The sequence below is a fragment of the Entelurus aequoreus genome, linkage group LG02, assembly GCF_033978785.1.
Source record: "Entelurus aequoreus isolate RoL-2023_Sb linkage group LG02, RoL_Eaeq_v1.1, whole genome shotgun sequence".
Taxonomy (NCBI): domain Eukaryota; kingdom Metazoa; phylum Chordata; class Actinopteri; order Syngnathiformes; family Syngnathidae; genus Entelurus; species Entelurus aequoreus.
The window spans coordinates 71,621,135-71,636,751 of NC_084732.1; the positions used below are offsets into that span (position 1 = coordinate 71,621,135).

General features: G+C 37.7%; 1 protein-coding gene across 3 annotated transcripts in view; it reads left to right on the forward strand.

Moving 5' to 3' along the window:
- LOC133638837 (E3 SUMO-protein ligase PIAS1-like) overlaps positions 1-15,617 on the forward strand; it is a 125,410-nt gene that overhangs the window by 8,253 nt on the left and 101,540 nt on the right. Inside the window, exon 1 of one of the 3 annotated variants that reach the window (XM_062031830.1) lies at positions 12,429-12,691. The exons of the other annotated variants lie outside the window; for them this stretch is intronic. The gene's annotated coding sequence lies outside the window, so the exon portion shown is untranslated. Of the gene's footprint in view, positions 1-12,428; positions 12,692-15,617 lie in introns of those variants that run through there. 3 annotated transcript variants of the gene reach the window in all.

Consider the following 15,617-nt stretch of genomic DNA (forward strand, 5'->3'; position numbering starts at 1 on the left):
TCAGGCTCCTGACAACAAAATCGGCAATCATCTGACTCTGTCATATTCCATATTTTTAACATTTTTCCCGTGGGTAGGAAGTTATAAATAATTTTAATTTGAAAATAACGATTTTGCACATCGATAGTGGTTTTGTGGATTAATTTGAATATTGCATCCCACGGCAACGGGCAGTCAAAAAAGTCCTCCCATTTTCCATATGTGTGGTATGGGGCAGCCTTCAAAGATTTCTTTATTAAATAAAACTTATATATTTTTCTATTTATTTTAGTTCCTTTTTGCCAACTAGAATTTCTTATTAAGGGTTTACAAACTAATAATTTAGTAGTTCCATAATTAATTTGTTTCCATCTTTTCCCAATGACTCCAGTTAGTTGATTAAATGAAAAGCTTGAACAAGCATCACCATACATGGTTGTAAATTCATCATATTTCATAATTTTACCATTCTCATTGATAATGTCATTGACAAAAATGATTCCTCTTTCAATCATATTTTTCCAAAAGAAAGGCTTTCCATCTATTACAATATTAGAGTTCATCCATATTATCTGCTGCAAAATATCATCTCTTTTTTTTGGTACATAAAATTGAAAACACCACCATGAGTGGATTGTTTCCTTTATGAACCCCGCCATGTTTCCCAGCAGACTCTCTACATGAGAAAAATGGGAGGGGATCACTTGTAAAAAAGGATACAATTTCTTTTGATACAGTACATGTTTTTTGTCTAACAGGACACTTGTGTACCACTCAGTGTTTAAATACATCTTTGGAACAATTGATGCTTTTAAAGACAGACACATAGCTTCAAGGTTGAGAAGTTTCAGGCCCCCATATTCATATTCATTGTACAAAACCTTTCTTTTAATCCTTTCTGGTTTGCCGTCCCAGACCAAATCGAATACCCTCCGCTCATAAATCTTAAAAAAGTTCTGTGATGGAGCTGGTAATGACAAAAACAAATAAATAAATTGAGGAATAATTAACGAGTTGATAATAGATATTTTACCATACAAGGTTAAAGATTTCCCTTTCCATAATTTTATCCAGCTTTCTTAGTCGATTATCATAATTTACTGAGCCTAGAGCCTAGATTCATATGTTTGTAAATCTGACTGTGAGGATGCAGTCGTGCCTCACCAGACATTAACCTCACCGCACGCCACTGGTATGTATGTATGTATGTGTATATATATATATATATATATATGTGTATGTATATATATTAGGGCTGCAACTAACGATTAATTTGATAATCGATTAATCTGTCGATTATTACTTCGATTAATCAATTAATAATCGGATAAAAGAAACAAACTACATTTCTATCCTTTCCAGTATTTTATTGAAAAAACCCAGCATACTGGCACCATACTTATTTTGATTATTGTTTCTCAGCTGTTTGTACATGTTGCAGTTTATAAATAAAGGTTTATTAAAAAAAACAACAACAAAAAATTTTTTAAATTTTTTTTTTTTTAAAAAAAAGCCTCTGCGCATGCGCATAGCATAGATCCAACGAATCGATGACTAAATTAATCGGCAACTATTTTTATAATCGATTTTAATCGATTTAATCGATTAGTTGTTGCAGCCCTAATATATATGTATATTATATATATATATATATATATATATATATATATATATATATATATATATATATATATATATATATATATATATATATATACATACATACATACATACATATATATATACATACATACATACATACATACATACATACATACATATATATATATACATATATATATATATGTATATATATATATATATATATATATATATATATATATATATATATATATATATATATATATATATATATATATATATATATATATATATATATATATATATATATATATATATATATATATACACAGTACAGGCCAAACGTTAGGACACACCTTCTCATTTCAATGCGTTTTCTTTATTTTCATGACTATTTACCTTGTAGATTGTCACTGAAGGCATCAAAACTATGTCACCTGTGAAGTGAAAACCCTTTCAGTTGACTACCTCTTGAAGCTCATCGAGAGCGTGCAAAACAATAATTAGAGCAAAGGGTGGCTATTTTGAAGAAACTAGAATATAAAACATGTTTTCAGTTATTTAACCTTTTCTTTGTTAAGCACATAACTCCACATGTGTTCATTCATAATTTTGATGCGTTCAGTGACAATATACAATGTAAATAGTCATGAAAATAAAGAAAACCCATTAAATGACAAGGTGTGTCCAAACTTTTGGCCTGTACTGTATATAAACACACGTGCACACAATGGATTGAAAATACAAATGTAGAGTAAATTACCATTTACAGTAAGTGAACAGGTGGAAGTAATTATACATTATATATATATATATATATATATATATATATATATATATATATATATATATATATATATATATATATATATATGTATGTATGTATGTATGTATGTATATGTATATATATATATATATATATATATATATATATATATATATATATATATATATATATATATATATTGGGTACTTAAAAAAGCGCTATATAAATCACAGGTATTATTATTATATATATATATATATATATATATATATATATATATATATATATATATATATATATATATATATATATATATATATATATATATATATATATATATATATATATTATATATATATATATATATATATATATATATATATATGTATGTATGTGTGTGTATATATATATATTTATATATATATATATATATATATATATATATATATATATATATATATATATATATATATATATATATATATATATATATATATATTATATATATATATATATATATATATATATATATATAGAATTTCTGATTAGATGCTAAACCACATTTCGGTACCCAGTATGTGTCACAACAATCCAATTTTTATCTAATAGTAGCACTTTTATTTTGCAGCATTTGTCCATTGCATTTGTTTGTTGGTGTCCGTGTGTTTTTAGATAATTTCTGCCCACATTTAGACTTTTTCTAGCGTGTAAGGTATAAATATGACCGTAGGGCAGTGGTTCCAAATTGGAGGGGGCGCAGCGTAATGACAGGGGGACCGTGCACAATACTAACAACGTATATCATGTCTGTATGTTGTATTAAAACTTAGAAAGGAAAGCATATGAGCCACTTCAAGAAACTGCACAAACACACAGTAATACCACCCTATAAGGAAGAAGAATGCTGAACTGAAATGTTATTACCTAATATGAGGCATTATCTATCATCTAAGTATCACCCAGAATAATGAAACCATTAAGTATCACTCGAGAAGTAATTTCAAGTACTTTCAGGCCTAAAGATTGTGCATTACCACCGCTGTGAAAGATGAGGTGTGAAAGCGTGCAGAACACCTCCACCAATGTGCAGCCTAGCTTTTGAATTGCCAAAGTCATGACTAGCGATGGTGCTAAGGAGACAGAAGTGGGAGACACTCTTCGGGGGTTAGTAACACTTTGTCTTTGGCCCGGGGTTTATGTACAATTAGCTCGTTTAACTATTATTAATTTTAACTTAGATGTAACTGTAGCTTGCGCTCGCTTTTCTTTGTAGTTTGCTTTGGGGCAGCTTTTTTAGCAGTTCAGGCGTTTTTGTAGGCTTTCAAAAGACCATTATAGTGATGCTGGCCTTTTAGGTGACTGATAAGGTTTGATGTGTTTGAAGCTCGATGGTTTGCCGCTTTCCTCGCGGAACATTTGCAGAACACTTGGTGTAAATAGTACGCAGAATGTCTTCCTCTGAAACAGTGAAGAAGTCCTACACCATTGATGCCATGTTTGTTTACAATGAGTTCAGGGGAATTTTACGGCCTCACATGCAAATGATTTACAATAACCACAACAAAAGAACCCTGGTGAAGAAAGTCCTTTTCATGATGTTTTGGGTGACATATGCTTTCAGAGCCCCTTTCTGGTTCTTATTCTTATATTAAAGAAGGAGCCCGCTGCAGCTCCCCAAACGTTTGTGACGGCGATGGCACAGACAACCTCCTGCCTATAAATTGATAAAATTACACGTACTGAACAACATAGTGAGATATAAAAATGCAGATCCTACAAATAATACATATGGATTATACACAACCCAAAATCAGTGAAGTTGGCACGTTGTGTATATGGTAAATAATCTATCAATCAATAAATCTAAGTTTACTTATATAGCCCTGAATCACAAGTGTCTCAAATGTCTGCACAAGCCACAATGACATCCTCGGCTCAGATCCCACATCAAGGCAAGAAAAATGTCAACCCAATGGGATGACAATGAGAAAACTTGGAGGGGACCGCAGATGTGGGACAAACATTCATGTAAGATGATGTAAGATGACATATCAAAACAACACTAAATTAAAGTGCACTTTTTCTACAGAACGCCACTATAATATTTTAAAACAAATAAAGTGCACTTTTGTGCATGATGTCACACAAGATATTTCAATAACTGTCAAATAAAAATGAGCTGCATAATAGGAAATCAAATAGTGTATGTCCTTCGCTATGTGGTAGATAATTGCGGACGTTATCTCCTTCTGTTGTTGACTATTTGTTTTATACTGTGTTGATCTGGAAATGGTTGCTTGGGCATTTTGTGGGTGTGGCACCGAACGGAGATGTTGACATGCGGAGTTTCAAGCACTCTTCATTCTCTAGCGGGTGACTTTTCAAATGATGCTACAAATTAGCAGTGCTGCTACTTTTTGTAGCAACGCTTTTGCCGCATACTTGACATACTACGGTTGTCTGTTAAACATATTCCCGCTTGAAGCCAAACCACCGCCAGACGATGGACCCCGTGCTGTTTTTCTTGGGAATTAATTCTCCCTTCATTTGTTACCAGATTGGCACCTTCTTTCTCTCGTATTACCACCCGCACCACTCCGCTAGCACCACAGCTAATGTTACCCATGCCGCTACCTCTCTGTTCCGCGAGAGCGTATGACGTTGCACGTGCGACAGTATGTGTTTTATGTCTCTGTCAGAAGGAGAGACAAGAAAGAGTGAGAACCGCCTGTAGTGTAATGCCCGCAGCTAAAAGCAACTGCACGAATATCACGATATAGTCATTTTCTATATCGCACAGAGACAAACCTGCGATATATCGAGTATATTCGATATATCGCCCAGCCCTAAGCTGGACCGTGTAGTATTTTATACGTAAGTAGTAAAACCTTAAAGGCACATCTTAAGTGCACAGGAAGCCAGTGCAGGTGAGCCAGTGTATGCGTAATATGATCAAACTTTCTTGTTCTTGTCAAAAGTCTAGCAGCCGCATTTAGACGTAACGAACGCATGAATAATGATCTCAGCGTCGCTAGTGGACAAAATAGAACGAATTTTAGCGATATTACCGAAATGAAAGAAGGCCGTTTTAGTAACACTCTTAATGTGTGACTCAAACGAGAGAGTTGGGTCGAAGATAATACCTAAATTCTTTACCGAGTCGCCTTGTGTAATTGTTTGGTTGTCAAATGTTAAGGTGGTATTATTAAATAGGTGTCAGTGTTTAGCAGGACTGATAATCAGCATTTCCGTTTTCTTAGCGTTGAGTTGCAAAAAGTTAGCGGACATCCATTGTTTAATTTCATTAAGACACGCCTCCAGCTGACTACAATCCGGCGTGTTGGTCAGCTTTAGGGGCATGTAGAGTTGGGTGTCATCAGCATAACAGTGAGAGCTATCACCGTATTTGCGTATGATGTCACCTAGCGGCAGCATGTAGATGCTGAAGAGTGCACGGCCAAGAACCGAACACTGGGGAACTCCACACGTTACCTTAACATACTCCGAGGTCACATTGTTATGGGAGACGCACTGCATCCTGTCAGTAAGATAGGAGTTAAACCAAGACAAGGATAAGTCTGACATACCAATACGTGTTTTGATACGCTCTAATAAAATATTATGATCGACGGTATCGAAAGCAGCGCTAAGATCAAGAAGCAGCAACATGGATGACACATCAGCATACATCGTTAGCAATAGATAATTAGTCATTTTTGCGAGGGCTGTCTCTGTAGAGTGATTTGCCCTTAAACCGGATTAAAAGGGTTCACAGAGATTGTTAGACGCTAAGTGTTCATTTAGCTGCTGTGCAACAATTTTTTCGAAATAAACGGAGGATGGGACACCGACCAAAAGTTTACCATGAGGTCAAGATCGAGGTTAGTTCTTTTGAGCAGAGGATGAAAAACCGCTTTTTTGAATGCTAGGGGAACAGTGCCAGAGGAAAGTGATGAGTTTATAATATTTAGCACTCATGGTCCTAATATTACAAACAGTTCCTTGATAAGGTTCCCAGGATGTGGATCAAGTAAACATGTTGTTTGTTTTATCCCATTTATACGCCGTAGGAGTTCCTCTAATGTTATTTCATCAGAAAGAGAGAGACTATTTTGGAGGGCAATATCCGTCGTATATACATTCGTATCTGTGTTAATAAAATCCAGTTGTAGCTGGGATGCGTTGTCTTTAATCTCCTTTCTAATGAGTTCTGTTTTCTTATTTAAGAAATTCATAAAGTCCTCTGCCGAGTGGGTGGAGCTACTGGGAGGAGTCCCTTGTTGGGTTAGCGATGCTACTGTACTGAACAAATATTTAGGATCGTTTTTGTTGAGGCGGATGAGATTTGAGTAGTAATTAGCTTCAGCTAAGGTAATCATGCGTTTATAAGTTATTAAACTATCACTTCATGCTTGATGGAAAACCTCAATTTTAGTCGCGCGCCCGCCATTTGCGTTCCAGTTTTCTACATGATAGTTAAAGAGCTCTAGTTTCTTCTGTAAACCATTGGGTTCGCCTTTTAGGGGCCTTTTTTAGCTTCAGCGGTGCTATACTATCGATGGTGTCGCGCAGGGCGTCGTTAAAGTTCTTAGTGAGATTATCAATAGAGCCCACATAATTTGGGAATGGCGCCATTCCCGACACAGTAGGCCAGCAAGAGTCATAGTTGTGACAGCATTAATGTTGCGGCTGTTAAAGCAGTTATTATTATTAGCTTGTTGACAATGAGACAGAACTTCGGGGCGGTAGATAACAGCCAGGTAGAGAGGCAATGGTGCGACAGACCTCATAGTAAGCACCTCAAATGACTTATATTTAATAATTATTTTATTTTATAAATAAAAACAGAATACAAAAATTTGCAAATCCTGTTCAACTTATATTCAATTAAATAGTCTGCAAAGACAAGATATTTAATGTTTGAACTGAGAAACTTGTTTTTTTTGCAAAAAATCAGTAACTTAGAATTTAATGGCAGCAACACATTGTAAAAAAGTTGGCACAGGGGCAATTTTACCACTGTGTTACATGGCCTTTCCTTTTAACAACACTCCGTAAACGTTTGGGAACTGAGGAGACCGATGTTTTAAGCTTTTCAGGTGGAATTCTTTCCCATCCTTGCTTGATGTACAGCTTAAGTTGTTCAACAGTCTCTTTTGTGGTATTTTAGGCTTCATAATGCGCCACACATTTTCAATGGGAAACAGGTCTGGACTACAGGCAGGCCAGTCTAGTACTCGCACTCTTTTACTATGAAGCCACATTGTTGTAACACGTGGCTTGGCATTGTCTTGCTGAAATAAGCAGGGGCGTCCATGATAAGTTGCTTGGATGGCAACATGTTGCTCCAAAACCTGTATGTACCTTTCAGCATTAATGGTACCTTCACAGCTGTGTAAGTTACCCAAACCCATGCCTTGGGCACTAATACACCCCTATACCATCACAGATGGTGGCTTTTGAACTTTGCGCCTACAAACATCCGGATGGTTCTTTTCCTCTTTGTTCCGGAGGACACAACGTCCACAATTTCCCAAAACAATTTGAAATGTGGACTTGTCAGACCACAGAACACTTTTCCACTTTGCATCAGTCCATCTTAGATGAGCTCGGGCCCAGCGAAGCGGGCTGCGTTTCTAGGTGTTGTTGATAAATGGCCTTGGCTTTGCATAGTAGAGTTTTAACTTGCACTTACAGATGTAGCTACCAACTGTATTTACTGACAGTGGTTTTCTAAAGTGTTCCTGAGCCCATGTGGTGATATCCTTTACAAACTGATGTTGCTTTTTGATGCTGTACCGCCTGAGGGATCAAAGGTAATGGGCTTACCATCACTGCCCTAACCCAACTAGAGGACTGTGCTGCTAATATCGCTTCTTTGGAGCGTTATTGGTTATCGGAGCTATTTTTTTAATGTTATTGGATTTATCGGTATGACATAATTCCTCATATCTGCCCCAAATTATCGGTCTGATTTGCATTGTGGTCCCTTACAAATAATCCATTTAAAAGCAATATAATATATAAATCTACAAAATATCAACATTGTAACAATATGAACACCACAACAACAAAAAACGGTTATTTGTGAAAAAAAACATACAACAAAAGTGAAAAGTATAAATCTCATCACGCTAGCATCGATCCATTACTGATACTACCCTTGGTATTGATCCGCTCACCCCCTAATGCATATATGTTGACATTTGGGATGCCAGAGCTTCTGAAACACTTAATAACCCTCATGTGGCATTGGAACCTTTCTAGTATGTATTGATTACCTATTTTTAGACATTTTCCTGGTGTGTTTGCACGAGCTGCTGAAGTGTATGGATCCATAGGCGCTCCTTTGTGCAAACTGCTGCTCTGCTGTAATCAACATTGTTTTAGCTTAACCCACAACCTACCTACATGATGTTTTGAAATATTTTAAATGTTAACTGTTCTTACTAGCTCTAGTATTTTGTTGTTATTTGGTTTTATTCGTCAAACCACAACTAAAAAAGATTTTACTTTCAGGTCCTAAGTGGGACTCTTTCATGCTAATTTTTTAGTGCTCATTTTTGCACGGATGTTTGCAAAAATATACATCATGACAGTGGTGCGGCCTTGAAGGCACGCTGTTCGACACCACAGAAGTGAAACTAGACGAAAGGCTCCAGAAGCCTGGGAAAAATGTGATAAATGCCAGCTGGCGAGGTGGTGGCGTGGTCACTGAGCTCTGTACACATACACAACGGCCTCTGGTGTGTGCGAACGATGCTTCACAGACTTCAAGACAAGCTGCTGTTGCGTTTCTGCTGCCGCGGTTATGAAAGTGCTTGATTTGATATGCAGTGGAGCCTGCTTTTTTTAATGTTAATATTGCAGACAATCACCCATAGTAGCACCCAAAATAATGATTGTGAATACAATTTGATTAATTCTGCAGCCCTGTAAACTCATAAGCTAAATGCCAATTTTCCATCGTGATGTGGTGTTGAGGTAATGTTAGTATTTTGTCGCATTTTAACACTCTCTGTACTGACTTTCGTGCTGTGGCTTCAAGAGATAGAAAAGAATAGACGTGTTCAAGTCGCTAGCAATGACTCGTTGGCGGCATGTGTGCAGATTAGCCTACGGTTGTTTGGTCTGTGTCTTGATTTAAAAAAAATCCAAATAAAGGAGTTGTTCTTTGCTCTTTTTGGCACCACTTCCTCTTTGGGTTTTGTTGGTGTAGTTTCTGTTGTGCTCTTGGTCCGTGCATGTGGCATGTGTTTTTACTGATTGACTCGGTCTGTGCACTGCGGGACACAGTTGATTGCAAGATGTGGCCGCCATGCCAATGAGCCTGGCATTTTATGATCAGTTCAAATGCATGTTTTTAAACACTGTGGGAGGTGGTTAAAATCTTGGTTGAGGGTACTACAGTCTCCCCCTGCTACAGAAGGATAAACAACCCGTTAAGTGTTTACATTTTTCAAGCAGCTGATGTCGCAACTGCTGTGTTTTGAGTTCTATGTTTACATTTAGTTGAAAGTATGTATGGTTTTGAAAAGTGAAACACATCACCATTTCCAGGTTTGTTTTCACTAGAGTGCATGGGTATCACTGGACTGGGTCACTTACAGTTTTGTGGAAGTTTGAAATTTCGATATGTAAACAGCATGGTAATGTATTACATTTAATGTCCTCCCCACCCTCTGTTACATTCAAACAAGAGTGAATTGTAATGTGTAAATAATGAGAACAATTGGGATGGATTGATATTTATTTATTTATTTTTTAACTGAAACATTGAACTCCTGCCTGTTGGCAGTCACAAAGGCGATACAAATTAAACTAGTTTTGATATTGCAAACAAACAGAAGAGCTTTCATCAACCAAACAAAAGTTTGATTCAGTCCATGTCACTTTAATAAGGACGTGGCTCTCTCAAAGCCCCCTTATGTGTCTGATTTCTTTTTAGGTTTAGTTAAACAGGAGTACCAACCTGCCAGAGTTTCTTTGAACTATCTTTTCTTTCTTACAGCAGCAACATGGCAAAACAAATAAACGCCTGTGCGCTGGCAGCCTATATGAGGAGACAGTCTATTTGTAGAGCCTGCGGCTAGGTTAATCCCTAATGATACAGGCCCTGCGCCCTGGTCCTCTATCTCTTCTCTTTTCTTCATGGCTATTGGGTGCATGCTGAAAGACCAGTGTTCATACTAATGCAAAAAGATGTCTAAATGTTCAGTATCAAGCAAAATTTTATTTTTCTCCTCAGGTTTTAAAGGGGAACTGCCAGTAATTGACAATTTCTATGAAAGATGAGCACATACGTAAATGTTTTTATTTAGTACAAGGTGGCTAACAATGAAGCAAATGGGAGTTTTTCTATTGTAGTGTTTCTTAACCATGGGGCCTGGCCCATTGTTGGGCCCATTTGTTTCTCAGCTCAACGGTACTCAATTGTAATACACTTTTTCACCACTTGTGGCAGTGATGACAGTATGATCCATCCATCCATTTTCTACCGCTTATTCCCTTCGGGGTTGCGGGGGGCGCTGGAACCTATCTCAGCTACAATCGGGCGGAAGTTGGGGTACACCCTGGATCAAACAAACAATAAGTCTGGAGTTAAAGCCATAGAGAAGTTACTTGAGCACAAACATTAGCTGTATTTTCATTTGCACTTAAAATGTTTTGAGGTAATTTAAGAAAAGTATATTTTGTTATTTCTTATTAATTTAGTAAGAATTAATTTTAGTACTTCTTAATTTTATGCAAATTAATTTTTCATCAGTTTGTGAGTCCTTTTTGTTCAATATATTTGATGAGTATTTATTTTTGTAATCAGCCTGACCTAAGTCTTTCTAATCAACACATGGTTTCATATCATTTGACAAGGTTTATGCTGTTAAACTGTAACTATAGTTAGATATTATTATGAATTTGATTATATGGTAAATGGTAAATGGGTTGTACTTGTATAGCGCTTTTCTACCCCTTTTTAAGGAGCCCAAAGCGCTTTGACAGTATTTCCACATTCACCCATTCACACACACATTCACACACTGATGGCGGGAGCTGCCATGCAAGGCGCTAACCAGGACCCATCAGGAGCAAGGGTGAAGTGTCTTGCCCAAGGACACAACGGACGTGACTAGGATGGTAGAAGGTGGGGATTGAACCAGTAACCCTCAGATTGCTGGCACGGCCACTCTCCCAACTTCGCCACGATTAAAATCAAGCGTTAGATTACTAATTCAGTGTTAATATTTGAATGGGCCTCGGGCTCCTCTGTAGAGTTAACGTTTGGCCCCGGGGTCCAAAAGGTTAAGAACCCTTGCTCTATTGTGTCCATAAAGACCTCTAAAAAACATCCAAAAACTACCAACAAAATTCTATTTACATGTTTTGACCTGAATAATAACCAAGTATTAAATACATAGTTTTTATAAGAGCTAACGCCGAGGAACTATATTAGTGGGGCATTGATCACAGATAAGTAAAATGTTTATGCAGCTATATTAACATACTTAGCCAGTGGGCTGCTGCTTTGCCCCTGAGTTGGTAAAAGTCAATTCTAGATTATAAATCATGCCTCTCACGTACATGATTATGATTTGGTTATATTTGTTTCAGACAAGTTTAACAAGTTTACATAAGGGACATCATGTAGTTAGTTTGCAGATTTTAACATATCTGAAAAGGAGTAGGAAGAAGCAAAGCTTATATTTCATCCTAGCCCTTCTCCATATATTTTACTGATAGTCCATTTACATCATCATTTTTACCTATTTCACATTAAGTTCACTTCCTGTTTGAAAGAAGGGAAAGTGTTAGGGAAAAAATGAATACAAATGGATGGATGGATGTAATAACTTATTGGTGATAGTCAATAAATGTTATGTATTACTTAATATTGTTGAATACTTTCATAATGTATGTTATTTATGTAGTGGTTGGCTTCAGCTGTGTGAGTTGCATCTTTTATGTCCTTGGAGTTGAGATGATGTCATCTTCAGTATTTGTCCAGTTCCTTGATATGTTTAAGAACAAGTACTTTGGCTTCTTCCTGTCCTACATTTAACTTGATGTAAATTTTACAGTTGGCGCTACAAGTACTCTGAATTTTCCCCTGCTTTTTCAACTTGTGTGCCTTCTTGGCGATGTCAGCATTGCGTTTTGTCAGTTGCTCATTGATACATTTGTTCCTTTCAGTTTGACTTGCTGCCTCAGCAAAGCCACATTGTTGTTTTTGTTCTTGAACTTTGGTGAACAGCCTTTTTTTTACCTGATTATAATTAATTCTTCCTCTAAACAGGAGTATATAAATATCCCATCAGTCGGCATCCCAGTGAGAGCAAACATTGTACAGTAAGTGATTGTCTTATTATATTAATAGTTGTATTTCTTGTTGAGCATTTTGCATTAATGCTAAATGTGTCGTGCGGTACTGTGGTGGTCTCCAAAATGCGCCAGAGACAAGAGCGGTGAGTTTGACAAGTCTTTTATTGTTTCATTTCATTTAATTAAATGTATTAAACAAGAAAGATTAAAAGCAACAGTTGGTGTTACAGGTAATAAGGCCTAACTCCGTTAAAAAATGGTTTACAGCAGGTTCCTGCTCTGCAGCACAAAAAGAAAAACACAATCAAAACAAGAAACGCACATACACATAGTCCACACTGACAATGCTTCAAAAAACAAACTATGGTGCTAATTTAGCAAAAAGGCATCGCGAGATAAGGCTCAGGCACAAAATCAGAAAACACGATGAGCAGGCAAACAGGCGAGGTGCCGGGCAGGAAGGCACAGACGTGAAGCGTGGTATGCAGCATCAAATATTAACCAGGGCCCACCTGCCACAGCTGAAAGAATAAATTGGAAGGGTTGATTGGAATCAGCTGTTGGCGTCCCGCAGCTCCACCTCCAGCCTGGACAGAAATACAATAACACAAGAGGTCACTACATAAGGGACAACAGGTACAACTCAAAAGGTGTGACAGTATTCCCATCCCCCCTCAATCAATGGGCACTGCCAGCGGGTCTCCCTGGCTTGTCTGGGAATCTTAAAAAAAAAAAAAATCAGACACTAGAGAAGGATTGAGGATGGGAGAGCGTGACACCCAAGAGCAAGCCTCTGGACCATAACCCTACCAATAAACTGAACCCCCTCGCCACGCCTTCTGGAGTCCCAAATAGCCTTGATCATCCTGCAGTCATGTGATTTTTCTGTCTATAGTTGGAAATCCGTCTTTTTTTATCTCTGTTAAAATATTTCAAAAATATTTTCTGTTTTTCTTAGTTTTTTCTGACCTACATTGTGGGTTAAAATCTTGATTCGTCTCTTTGCCACACCTGCCAACAACTACGGGTTTCCCGTACAGTGTACGGTTTTTGATAATCCAGTGGTAAAAACTATGGTTTTCCATTAAAAATTATTAACTTAAAAAATCAAAGCAACGTAGCGAAGCAACTCCACGGGCAGGGGACAACCTATACGGGAAGCCTTAATGATGATTGGTTGGTTTACATATTAGAAAATCCATGATTGGCTGGTTGGTGTACTATGATGAGTCACGATTGGTTAAGATTAGGGCAAAACATTACAGACAGGCCAATCAGAGGCAAGATAGGGCGGGTCATGGAACCAGGAAGGGAAATCACAACAGACATCCCAAAATGACGACAAGAGAGTCGGAGAAGAGAAGAGGGAATGTTCAAGCGGGCGATTTATATATTAAAACTAGTGGAAGATGGCAGAGGGATTCTCTTCCTTAGTTTTTTCTTTTAGCGATGTAGACAACGTCCAGGAAACCCACAATGTGTCTACTTGGCCACATTTGGACAAATGTCTGTGTCTGGATAAAACAATGCCCAACACATTCAGTTTAGTTGTTCACCATGTGAGCCCAAATCAAAACTGCTCTCGACATGGAAGACGTGTAATACACATTCAAGAACACATGATTGTGGCAGACATTTGATGACTTTTGCTACAGTGTAGCCTGTCTAAATGCTAAATTTCATTTCCATTGGTGTTTTAGACCAAGACAGTAACTGACATTTTGTTCATTATTTCTACTGTTTATATTTTGACATTGAATAGTTTAATCATTTTGAAACATAAACAACATGACTGCAAGACATTTGTTATTCTATGCCATGAATCACAAATGGCTATTCAGATAAAGGAAATTAGCTAATAGAATCCACATTGTTTGTACTATTTATGTTTTTTGAATGGTTCTTCCATTTGGAGCAGTTAGAAGTTGAGAGAGAGTCGAAAAGACAGAAATTGGCTAATTATATAATTATATTGCCCCCCTTGTTCCCTCACCAGGGCACCGCCCTAGACCTGGACATGACTGGAGCCCTGGAGCCCCCAGATCACCGGCATATTTTCAGTCTTTTTCATTAAGTTAAAATCACATGCCTGATTCTGGGAGGAGGAGGCACTGGTTGAGGATGGAGGTCACAGGAAGCCACAGGTTTTAGGCGGGACACATGAAACAACTGATAGGATTTCAGGGATGGGGGCAGCTTTAACCTTGGCGCTGCCAAATTAAGCAAATGTTCCACCTTGAAAACGCCCACAAATCTGGAGGCCTATTCCGAGCAATCCACGGCTAGGGGTAGGTCCCTGGACGACAACCAGACCCTCTAGCCAGTTCTTCAGTCAGGGGCTGGAGTGTGACATATATCTGCCAGTCTTTGATTGCGTTTAGCCGTCCAGGACATGGCGGCCCGGATGGATCCAGGCACCTTTGGGACAGCCGATTCTGCTTCCTGAGAGGGGAATACTGGGGGCTGGAAGCCATTAGCCACATGAAGGGGAGACACGTTGGTAGAAGAGCAGGTAAAGGGACCATGAAGTCGGATGCTGATGACACATGCAGCTCAAAGTCGTTTCCAAGTTCTGATTAGCCTGTTCAGTCTGGTCGTTCGACTGAGAATGGAATCCAGATGACAAGCTCGCTGGTCGTTGCGCCCAGAGACTTACAAAACGCTTTCCATGTCTTGGAGAACTGCGGGTCAGACACAATGTCGAGGGGGATCCCATGCAAGCGGACCACATGCTGGGTCAGGAGTCTAGCTGTTTCCAAAGATGAAGGAAGCTTGCGAAGGGGAGTCAGTTTAGAAAAGCTGCCCACAATGGAAAGAATTACCATAAAACCTCTTGAAGCTGGAAGTCTAGTAATGATTTTTTTAGAGCGCCATATAGGCGATATAGATCAAATCCTCATTACCTCTATTGTTGGCTGACTTTTGCGAGTGTTTATTTATTAATTAAAATGCA